The 12,637-nt window shown below is 37.5% G+C and overlaps 1 non-coding gene across 1 annotated transcript; it reads left to right on the forward strand.

Annotated features, from left to right (window-relative positions):
* Window positions 1–4,921: 4,921 nt before the first annotated feature.
* Window positions 4,922–5,028, forward strand: LOC133828297 (small nucleolar RNA R71). The gene has a single exon (XR_009890925.1). It is a non-coding gene; the product is annotated as a small nucleolar RNA R71 (small nucleolar RNA).
* Window positions 5,029–12,637: the final 7,609 nt, after the last annotated feature.

Consider the following 12,637-nt stretch of genomic DNA (forward strand, 5'->3'; position numbering starts at 1 on the left):
CTATAGTGTTTTCCTAGGTCCAAATCTCATCTCATGGTGTTCCACAAATAAAAGGTGGTTTCAAGGAGCATATCTGAGTTAGAATACAAGGCTTTAGCAACTGTGGTAGTTGAATGATCGTGAAAATATGTGATACACAAGTATACGTAATCGATTCAAGTAATATAGATAGTAAATAAGAATTGTTCCCATAGAGACTATAATCCAATTACCAATAATTGCTCTTTACTTTCTATTTGGCAAGCAAAATTTAGATGAATAAATCTAATTACAAAATTTAAATAACTGTAAAAAAATAATTAATCAATAATAAAAAGACCTAGGGTATTTACTTCATCAACTTTTCATTCTATTAATTTTATTAATCATTTCTAAATTTTTTTCTTCCTATTCTAGTAGCAGGTTAATATAAATCAATTCCTATTCTTTTTCAAGATATAAGATCTCAACCTATATGCAGGATTTCTACATCTCTGTAATAAAATTAAACATATAGAAGGCATTAAGCATAGAAACCTAATTTCTACACAAGCCATACAGGTACTTTCATCCAATATGTAACCTATATCTATATAACGATAACATATTCAATTCTCATCTTTCGAATTTTGAATCAAAATCATAACTCAAGAAAATATTGATCAAATATTTACTAGCATTAAGCAAACATTATATAGATTAGAATAAAGAAGAAGAATAAAGAGAATATCATAATAACATTAAATAGAAATCCAAGCGACTACATTAACTCCTAGATAGAGGTGTTTAGTTCATATCATACATGACTAAAACAACAATATAATTATTCAGAAACATAAAATTAAAAAGCTTGAGAAGAAATAAAAATATGAAAGTGCAGAAAAAATTGTCTCAGAATCAAATTTACTCTCTGAATTCGTAATTAAAATCTTACCTAACCTTAATTAAACCTGAAAGTCTGAATTTATAGTAAAAAAAACACAACTTCCTCTTTTTTTCATAGGCGGGCCACGACTTGGCCTCTCCTAGGTCGTGGCCTGTGTCTTTGTAAAGCACTTCAAAATCTTGTTAGCCCTCTAAGCACCATGACCCTCTAAATCCAGGTCACGACCTTCCTCTCCATGGACCTCCTCAGTTTTGCCTCTGTTTCTTCTAGCGCCGCTACTCTATTGTCCAAGTTGTGACTCTAATTCCTTTCAGCAAACCTTCAACCTCTGACTTTGCTAGAGTTGCGACCGTTAAGCCCATGCCGCGACTCTAATTCTATTTTTTCTTTCTTTCAGATTTTAACCTTTTGACATCCTTCCTTCATCAAAAACTTATTATAATTCATCTTTAGCGCCAATTTGAGACGAACAACCACCAAAAGCTCCATTTTCTACCATTTTTTCTTCTTTTCACGTTTAGCTCGTGATCCAAAGTACCGACCTACAACGAAGACAAACACAAGCATAATCTTGCACAAAACAAACATAATGACTCAAGATTACCACAAAAACACATTCTAAAACGACATTAAAATAAAGTTATCAAACTCCCCCAAACTTACTCTTTACTCGCCCTCTAGTAAAGAACACAACAATAAATAGACTCGACTAAAAACCTAAACAACAAGCACACTTGAATCAAGTCGACAACAATAATTCACGTCTCAAGCTATGATGACTAACACACTTATATAATCTTCAGGAAAATCAACTTAGAATCCAGAATTTCAGTCAAAACATTCTTCCAATTCACTTAAGTCCAAACAAAAAATAAATGCTCTCAAAATCATGATTAATAAATAAAATGTATTCGAATCAATTCATCCTCACCATTTTTTTTCCTTACAATAAATTAATATCATTATCCCATAAACTTGCTATACTTACTAATCTCCACTAATGTAGAAAACACATGCTCATAAATCAATAGGACATTCACAACTTATAATTGAAAGGGCTTAGGTAAAGGTAGATGAAAAAGTCATTTAGGCTCAAAATATACTATAAGCACACAAACCAAACAAACCAATATTCTATCAACTTGCAAACCCCAAAAACAATCCCAAATTTCCAAATTTTCTTACTTTGAGAGCAAATTCAATTAATGTTTTTTTTTTTTTTCTAATGATACTACACTCCCCCAAACTTATTTCTTTGTATTTTCAATTGGACTGTAGTTCATTTTTAATATACTTTTTATTTTTTTCTCAATTTTTCTTCTCTTGACACAAATTTATAAATATAAACCTCATTACAAACCATCTCACAATCACTTTTCATATGCTCATGGTATATCAAAGGGAAGGAAAAATAACAAAGTTTCAAATAATCTCAAAATAAGTGTCAAACAAAAAGAACCAAATTAAGCTCAAAATTTGGCAACTAAGGATTTAATAAATCAAGGTTGGCTTGAAAGGCTCAAACGTTCCAAAGAATTTCCTAAATCATCTTCCTAAGCATGCATAATCTAGGATTTCGTCTCAAATAGCAAGCAAACAATTTCTAGAATAACAACATTTTCATAATTTATTTTCATTTTCAAAATTTAACAAGCATAAAAATTGTTCAATTACACAAAATTTATTAAAAACCATGATTAAGCTCTCAATTATTTAAGTAGACCCATGTAAACATGGTAAGAAATATTCAACCAAGCACATAGATTTTTATAGCTTCATTCCCTTTCAATTTATACAACATGTCATTCAATCATACTATCATTGACTAATCATTGTCAACTTGATTCAACTAACACCCTAAACAACCTAGACAAAACATAGCAAACACAAATAACATGACTAACAAAATAACATAATATATACAAAACAATAAATCCCTTCCCCCAAACTTAACATAAACATTATCCCCAATGTTTAAATAAAAGCTAAGGAAAAAAAAAACTTACTTCAACACCTTAGAGTGCTTAAAATGATACGAATTTAGATGGTGAATTGAAAATGGGGAAAGAAAAATTTCGGGTTAGCCTATAATTCATTATATTGGAGCCCGAAGTAGCGCTGCAACTCAAATTAGTCTCATATTTAATAAAAATTAAAATCAATTAAAAATAAATAAACAAAATACTAAAATTGAAGTGTTCATAATCAAAAACTTAAATAAAATTAATAAAAAATGCAAATAAAAGATTGGAATGCCTCCAAATGCGCTGTCGTTAATGTCATTTAGCCGGACGCTTGTTTTCTTTCTTATTCAACTTGGATCAAGTCCTCCCCTCACATCCTTGAGAGCCATAGTATCATGAGTTGGCCCTCGTTTCTTGTTATTATAGATTGGTGGAACTTTACCCCGCTCATGTAACATTTGAATCCTCTCACTAAAGAACCTTTTTAACCGACGGCGCACTTTTCGCATTCCATTATAAGCCATGGATCTTTTCTTAGAGACTTCCAACTTGTTCTCTCCTCGTTTTACCACTTCAACTCTACAACAAGTTGGAATTTTCTTTGCTGCAAAAACATTAAATATTACCCCCTCTTTCTGCACTCGCAGCTTTAACTCACCCTTTTGTACATCGATTAAATCCCTACCAGTAGCCAAGAATGTCCTTCCAAGTATTATTGGAATATTGTCATCTTCCTCCATATCTTGAATAATAAAGTCCACAAGAAAGATGAATTTACCCACCTTCACCAATACATCCTCAATCACTCCACGAGGATGTTTGACTAATCAATCTGCCATCTGCAAAGACACGGTAGTAGGCCAAGCTTATCCCAAATTCAACTTCCGAAAGATTTATAGAGGCATTAAATTCACATTGGCCCCTAAATCACATAAAGCCTTTGTCACCACTGAACCCCCTATAGAACTTGGGATATTGAAACTACCGGGATCTTTAAGCTTGGGAGGTAGCTTCTTTTGAAGTTTCACACTGCACTCCTCAGTAATTGACATTGTTTCATAATCCTCTAGCATCCTTTTCTTTGACAAAATCTCTTTCATAAACTTCACATAACTTGGCATTTGTTCCAGTGCATCAGCAAATGAGATATTAATGTGTAGCTTTCGAAAGATATCCAAAAATTTAGAAAATTGTTTATCAAGCTTATTCTTTTGAAGCATCTAAGGATATGGGATATTTATATGGTGATCTATACTTATTTATGGCTGCTTTTCTAAGTTCTCAGTAACATTTGACCCACTCACTTCCTTCTCCTTATCAACCACTTTTGACTCTTTTAACTCCTTGCCACTCCTCAAGGATATTGCATTGCATTTCTCTTTTGGGTTTACCTTAGTAGTGCTTGGTAAGTTCCCTTGAGCATTTTTTGTCATCAAAGTAGCCAACTACCCCATTTGAGTCTCCAAACTCCTGATAGATGCCCTAGTTTTTGTCATGAACTGGTTCAATACATCAGGCTGTACTTCAGGTTGTTTCATATGTGTTGGCTGATGTGGTTGTGGCTGTGGAGGTGGAAATTATTGCTGACGTCGAGGGAAAGGATCTTGTGCAGCTTGATTATTTGTCCATGGGAACTTAGGATGATTCCTCCACCCTTGGTTATATGACATCGAAAAGGGGTTGTTGGTTGGTCTTTGAAAATTTCCTATAGCTCGGACTTGTTCCATAGGTCTATTATTCATATCCATGACAGGACACTGATTTAATGCATGAGCATTCCCACACGCCCCACATAAACTCTGAACTTGCATGGTTTGGGCTGACAGGTTGCTCTGTCGTAACTGCTTCGTTAAAGCTGCCACTTGCACTGTAAGCACGAAAATAACATCCAATTCAATCATACCAGAAACCTTCTTGGTTTGTCCCCTTTCAGTTGGCCACTGGTAGTTATTCATTTCCATCTCCTCTATCAATTCATACGCCTCAATAGCACTCTTGCTCATGAACACACCCTCCTGCTACAGCATCTATTATGGTACGAGTAGTACAATTCAACCCATTATAAAAATTATGGACCAACACCCACTTATCTATACCATGATGTGGGCACTTCCTTAACAATTCTATAAATCTTTCCCATGCATCATACAACAATTCCCCTTCTATTTGGTAGAAATTATTTATTTCCCCTCTCAACTTTGCAGCTTTTGCTGGAGGGAAGAACTTTGCTAAGAACTTTTGGGTTAATTCCTCCCATGTTGTGATAGAATTAGCTTGCAATGAAATTAGCCAACTCTTCACCCGGTCTCGTAGAGAGAATGCAAATAATCTAAGTCTAGTCGCATCATCACTCACCCCATTCATCTTAAATGTTGCACATAGCTCCAAGAATTTTGCTATGTGCAAATTTGGATCTTTCGTAGGCAATCCCCCAAACTGAGCAGTACACTACACCATTTGTAATATTGCTGGCTTAATTTTGAAATTATTTGCAGCAATAGTGGGATGACAGTAGGAAGTACATAGTCTCTAAGCGTCCTTGGTCCTCTTTCCACTGGGATTTCTGCAATACTTGGGATATTATTAACATTAGCAGCAGTTTTTGTTGCATTTCCTTGATTCTTAGTCATGGAAAAATCCAACATTTTCTTTATCTTTCGGTTTTTTCTGCACGTTCATTCAATTTCAAGATCTACTTGTATGAGTTTCTTTTGTCTACTTCCCCCCATATACCAATAATTCCTAAAACACAATACAACCTCGATCAAAATGAGTGTAAAATATAAAAACCAAATTAGAACAAAAACAATTAATTTTGATATTGGATATTAAGTCCTTGACAACGGCGCCAAAAAGTTAATCGAGAAAATATGTGATACACAAGTATACGTAATCGATTAAAGTAATACTAAATAAGAATCGTTCCCACAGAGACTATAATCCAATTACTAATAATTTCTCTACTTTCTATTTGGCAAGCAAAATTTAGATGAATAAATCTAATTACAAAATTTAAATAACTGTAAAAAAAATAATTAATCTAAAGATGAAAATCAATAATAAAAAGACCTAGGGATTAACTTCATCCAATTTTCATTCTATTAATTTTATTAATCAGTTCTAAATTTCTTTCTGCCTATTCTAATAGTAGGTTAACATAAATCGATTCCTATTATTTTTCAAGATATAATATCTCAACCTATATGCATGTTTTCTACATCTCTGCGATAAACTTAAACATATAGCAGGCATTGAGCATAGAAACCTAATTGCTAAACAAGCCATACACGTACTATCGTCCAATATGTAACCTATGTCTATATAACGATAGCATATTTAATTCTCATCTTTCAAATTTTGAATAAAAATCATAAATCAAGCAAATATTGATCAGATATTTACTAGCATCAAGAAAACATTATATAGATTAGAATAAAGAAGAAGAATCAATAGAACATTATAATAACTTTAAATAGAAATCCAAGCGACTACATTAATCCCTTGATAGAGGTGTTTAGTTCATATCAGACATGTCTAAAATAACAATATAATTATTCAAAAACATAAAATTCAAAAGCTTGAAGAAGAAATAGAAATATGAAAGTGCAAAAAACTTGTCTATGAATTAAATTTGGTCTCTAAATTCGTAATTAAAATCTAACCTAACCCTAATTAAACCTTAAAGTCTAAATTTATACTAAAAAAACATGAATTCCTCTTTTTTTTCATAGGCGGGCAGTGACTTGGCCTTTGCTAGGTCGCGGCCCGTGTCTTTTTAAAGCACTTCAAAATCTGGTTAGCCCTCTAAGCGCCATGACCCTCTAAACCCAGGTCACGACCTGCCTCTCCATGGACCTCCTGAGTTTTGCCTCTGCTTCTTCTAGCGCCGCGACTCTATTGACCAAGTCGTGACTCTAATTCCTTTCAGCAAACCTTCATCCTCTGACTCTGCTAGAGTCGCGACCCTTATGCCCATGATGCGACTCTAATTCTATTTTTTTTTCCAGATTTTAACCTTTTTGACATCCCTCCTTCATCAAAAACTTATTATAATTCATCCTTAGCGCCAATTTGAGTCGAACAACCACCAAAAGCTCCATTTCCACCATTTTTTCTTCTTTTCATGCTTAGCACATGATCCAAAGTACCGACCTACAACAAAGACAAACACAAGCGTAATCTTGTACAAAACAAACATAAAGACTCAAGATTACCACAAAAACACATTCTAAAACGACACTAAAATAGAGGTATCATTGAAATAACTTGGATTGGTTCTGTTGGCACGGTTTTTCGCCAACAGTAGATTAAGAAATCAAATAGGTAGATTAGTGCTAAATCATAGACCGTAATGAAATAATAAAAACTCTCTCGAACACACACAACTTTTAAGTGGTTCAGTGGTTAAAATCCACCTAGTCCACGAGACAATGTTATTGCTTTTCTCTCTCAATTTTTGTAGAGTTTCAATAATACAAAAATGGTCGTCCCCTTTCCTGTCCATTATTCCTGATATTTGTATAGGAATTTCCTAGACAGGTTTGGGTAACCGCGTGAATTAATAAGGTATACAATTAATACAGATTATTCCCATTTACATTGAGATATGATTTGATAACAGAATATAATATACTCCTGCTTTCTCGGATAATAAATGATAGATATGCGATAAAGCCTGGGCATTAATGAGCGTATAAGGAGCCTCCGAATCTCTTGGGATCCTTTAGCATGCATTCTATCCAGGTTTCCACGAGTTGAATATCTCACCCGAGCTCGTGTTCAAAGTCTATCTAAGCCCTAGCTCGCAGTAAACTGAGAGTGCCTAAAGTTGGATCTGGTCATTATAAGTATTGAACTCAATTGTTATCCTTAGAGGCGATCTGATAATAACCTGTGTATTATGTACGAACTAGACTGAGTCTTGAGCTACTGACATCATCGTTAATCAAATATCCTACTTTGCTATTTTTTTCACATATTCTTTTGCCAGCTGTACCCCAGCTGAGTAATTGAACTCATGCTTGTTTTAGGGTACAACATTTGCTCCCCAAGCTCCTGCTCGTGCTTGATGTTGTCACTTTCTGACATGCACAGTAGGGGCTTTTAGGCTTCTGCCATGTAAAATCGTGCCTACCTACAACTCAAGTATTGGACATGTGGCTGCCTACAATTGGCCTCCGTTCGAGTTTTAAGGATTGTGACAACTATCCGGTCAACTTTTTGCTGCTCTATGGTTCATCTAATCTTGGCCTTTGGATCTCGAGCTAACCCAATCAGATGGCCTGAATTAATTCCCATAGCTTACGTATAAATAGGGTGATCAGACCAGAACCCTCACCACCTTTGCATTCAAAATATTTCCTTTTCAAATACAAAGCATCCCTCTTTTTTTCCAACTTCTCCCAAAAACCCTATGTCGCCTTTCAGATTCTCGATGGATTTCAAGAAATTCCTTTGGATGCATCGACTCTTCTCTGAATCGATCATATCAACTGTAAGTGTTTCCTCATCTGGTTTTAATTTTTCAACTCCTTGTTTACCAGTGAGTTTTTTTTTTCTACTGTGAAAAACATCCTTTGCCCAATGTCATTTAGGATACGTCCGCTTATAAATAGGTGATAGGATTCAGTTTAGGCTAAATGAATGATATTAAGCTTATTTAGAAACAAGGTTTTCATTAAATTGGAACAACTTTCTGGGTTTTTTCAAATAAAATTCTAATGGTAAATTGACTTGAATAACTGTTTGGGGTGTAGAAGCCGAAGGGTTTTATGTTTGGTTCTAGGTAGCTTAAAGGTTATGATTCCTTAGGGAGTTTTGCATTAATTTGCTGTCAAAAGGAAAGTAGTGGGCTTGACAAATCTGCATTAAGCCGCTATCAGGGAATTTTAAGAAATTGAATCGTGTGGCCTAAGACCACGCGTGTGACCATGTGTTGAGGCTAGGACACAGCTGAGCTCGTATAATTTTTCAAATCCTGAAAGTAAACCACTAAAACCTTTGGGCTTTCGTATCTCCACAACCGTAGTTAATAATCATCCTAGGTCGCCTACTAATAGGCCACTTTGTCGTCAAGCGATTTGAATTATGGCACCCACAAAGAAGAACACTGCGAGCTCCTCTACTCAGAACATACACAAGGGCAAGAAAGTCCCCTCTGACTCTCCCATCCCCCATTTCAGTCCTGTGGTGGAGAGAGAAATTGTGGTTAACCTCGATGCATTCTTCGAGGTCGGGCACATAGTCTTCTGGATAACGACTCAGGGGAAAGTTAACAAGATCTTGCTGAGTCATAGGATAGAGATGGGAGCTGATGGCCTTCTTTCCCGACCTGCGCTAGAGGGAGAGCAGAACTACGCCCCCTCCAATACGACTATGGGCTTGGAGTGATGAGCACTTGAAGGCTGGTGCCATCCTCCCATTGGACCAGTATTTCGTAGATTTTCTACACTACGTCAAACTAGCTCTATTCCAGCTCCCCCCAAACTCGTATAGGCTTTTGGCGGGGTTAAAGTATTTGTTCTTGAGGCACGAGTAGGAGGTCCCCACTCTGATAGACATCATGTACTTTTTCTGACTCAAAGCTAGCCCCGATCAGAAAGGGCGAGGTGATGGTTTCTATTACCTCACTTGTTTTCCCAACTCCGCCTCTGTCATCGACCTCCCCAACCAACCAAATGACTATAAAGATTTGTTCTTTATGTCAAACGGGTTCAAGAACTGCGAACATCGATATTCAACTGCAGCTATATCTTTATGAATAATTATACCACATATGCACTATATATTTTTTTTGTTTAAGGATTATGATTGAGTTCGTTCTTTGTGCAGCTATATTCACGAGGACAGAGCGGTCTGTGACCCTTGGGGGTCAGTATGAGACCTTGTCTAGTCTTCCTCCCAGGGAGAAAGACAATCATCAGATTGTGAATGACGCTACCATGGTGGCTTGAAAATCGATCAATAAGGTCCAGACGCTAGTTCTGAGGACCCGAGCTCCTCTTCCTGTCATCCCTGAGCTCCATCCTCCTCAAGAGGACATCGAGGAGGAAGATGACGTGGCACTGCTGGTGCACAAAAGATGAGCTCCTAAAGATAATCAGGGGCCTGATCCCGAGTGAGCTGCGTTCGGGGTAGCAGCTAGTCCCTCTGGCCAAGGTAACCCATACCCCTACAGAGAGTTAGATCGGGTTGCTGCTAGTTATAGGCTAATTCGGTTCAACCCTAACCAGCTCGTTAGTGGTCACCCCACTAACCTGGACCAAAACACAACCCTCCTCCAGTGTGTGGACCATTTGGTGGTACGCTATGACCACAACTACCCCAAAGGTACCAACGTCGTTTACAACACTCTTCATTTTAGGTCCTGGCCTTCCCTGCATCGTGGTGCGTAAGCAGTACGTAGATGAGTCTAGCCCCGAGCAAGGACCTGACCCCCTAGGATCCTAGAGGTCATAATTTTAAATTCTCCCCTACCTTTGTTAATCCAAGAGTTAGAGGATGTGCCTAGCCTGGTCAATAACCCCGAGATGATCGTAATAGATTCCCCCTAGCCTGGAGGATAGGATTCGTACTCTTCTTCTTTTGTTTATAATACTTTTGAACAATTACTTTTGTAAACTGAATCCTCTATTCGCTCTTTTTTAGGTGAAGAGATGGGGCTACGAGGAGCCCCGGATTTGAGGGGTGCTTTTAAAGCTGTTGGGACCGAAGCTGGTCTCATGGTAAAGAGACCTAGGGTGACGAAGAAAATAGCTCCGGTGTCTGGGGATGCCTCTGAGTCTCCGGATAAAGATAAGGGTGCCAGCTCCACTTGGGAGCAGCCACAAAAGAAACTTCCCCCAGCTCCAGTAACCACAGTCATAGTTCAATAAGCTCCTCCTCCTCCTCCTTGACACATACCTCCCTCGAATCCTCAAGTGATCCAAGGCGAGGCTCCTACTGTCTAAATCCCGGTCAAGCCACTCGACCTGGAAAATATCCCAGAGGCTTTTTGGGGTATTGCATACGAGATGACAAGCCACATGGTTGGCCACGCCAGAGACTTAAGGGTTATAGAGGACCGGTTTCCTGAGGACGTCCTCCAATTTTCCATGGGGATGAACCTCACTATGAGTTCCTCTCATTCTCCTCACTTTTTCTTTTACTTTACTTATTTTTTTTTATAAACTATTCTTAACCTGCTTCATTCTTCTGCAGTCTATCCTGGCCCAATTTCGAGGAATTTCTCAAGTTAAAGCTAGGGACGAGGAGCTCCAACAGCCCTGGGTGCAGCTCAAGAGGGCGAACAGGCCGTCAAAGCCGTCGTGGTTTCTTCCCTGGAGGGCGAGTGGTCTACAAAAGCCACCCTGTTTACTTCCCAAGATCAGGTCGTGGAGGTGAGTCATCGCGTGGAACAGCTCCAGGCCAAAAATGAATAACTCAAGAAGAAGCTGATCGAGGTCGAGGCTAAGGCCAAAGAGGAAGCTGCGGAGTCATCGACTTAAATGGAGGAAATGCTTTATCATTGATGGGATTTCAACTAAGATGGCAACTTCTCTTTCATGCAGCCCGAGTTGTGTGACCCATATCTTTCTCGGTTCAAGAATCGGTTATCACAGGAACCATCTGAGACCAGCGAAGCCTCTGGAGCTACTGAGGGGGATGACGAGGAGGTGAGTTCTGTGGAGTGAGTTGACGAACCTCAATGATTTTTTATTTTCACTTTTTTTAATTTAACTTTTGTAATTAAGTCCCTTGGGACCAAAACAATTGCCTTCGGGCTTAGGTCGAGGTTTTTCCTCCATGAGATGACAATATACTTTTGAATATACATCTAACTTGTGATATATTTGGGTTTCCCTCAGTCTATTATTGTCTCATGTTTATGAGTCCTTAGATTCTTGTACATTCCAAATTCTTAGGGGTTGACTTTTAGATCGAGATAGATTTTATCGAAATCTTAGTTGTTTCCAAGATTTTGCTGGCTTATTTGCGCCATACCTATTAAGAATCATTCCTCAGACCTGGTTATGTCCAGGGTTTTTATAAGCTTAAAAGCATTGTACCTGTTAGGAATCAGGCCTCGGACCTGGTTATATCCAGGGTTTTAATGATTTCTCAAACTTAGTTCGTGTTTGGTTTTTAGAAAATTCGATCTTTAAAAAGCTGTTGAATAATCAATTTTTCCAAACTCTAAGTTTTTAATCCTTATCTGAATAAGCTAAACTCTCTTAAGAAATCTCCTCAGTTATGTGCCCCCCAAGCAACTAGAAATATAAGTGTTCTTGTTCACTTTTACAAATCGAGCTCATGATAACAAAACAATAAACTTGGTTATGCAATAATCCAACTTTTATTAAACTAAAATGGCTTTTATAAATAAGCCTTCAACAATTGGTACCTCTGAAAACATTAAAGACAACCAAACTATTGATAATACTTTTTTAAGTGTAGGGCATTCCAGGTCCGTGGGACTATTTCCCCATTTAGCCGGGCTAGCTTGAAAGTTCCTTTGCATAGGACCTCTATGATCTGATATGGTCCTTCCCAGTTCAGCTCTAACGCCTTGTCTTTGGGATCTTTATTTGCTATAAATACCCTTCGAAGAACCAGATCGCCTAATCTGAGTCTGTGTCCCTTAACTTTTGAATTGAAAAATTGAGTGATCTTCTGTTGATAATGGGAGAGCTATAATTGCGATGCCTCTCATTTTTCTTCGATTAGATCGGGGGACGCACTACGTAGCTCGTGGTTATGATCTTGCTCAAATGTCTTTTGTCTGTGGGCTGTTACCATTGCCTCAATTGGGAGCATAGCCTCGCTTCCA

This window comes from Humulus lupulus, chromosome 3 (genome assembly GCF_963169125.1).
Source record: "Humulus lupulus chromosome 3, drHumLupu1.1, whole genome shotgun sequence".
In the NCBI taxonomy this organism is placed as follows: Eukaryota; Viridiplantae; Streptophyta; class Magnoliopsida; order Rosales; family Cannabaceae; genus Humulus; species Humulus lupulus.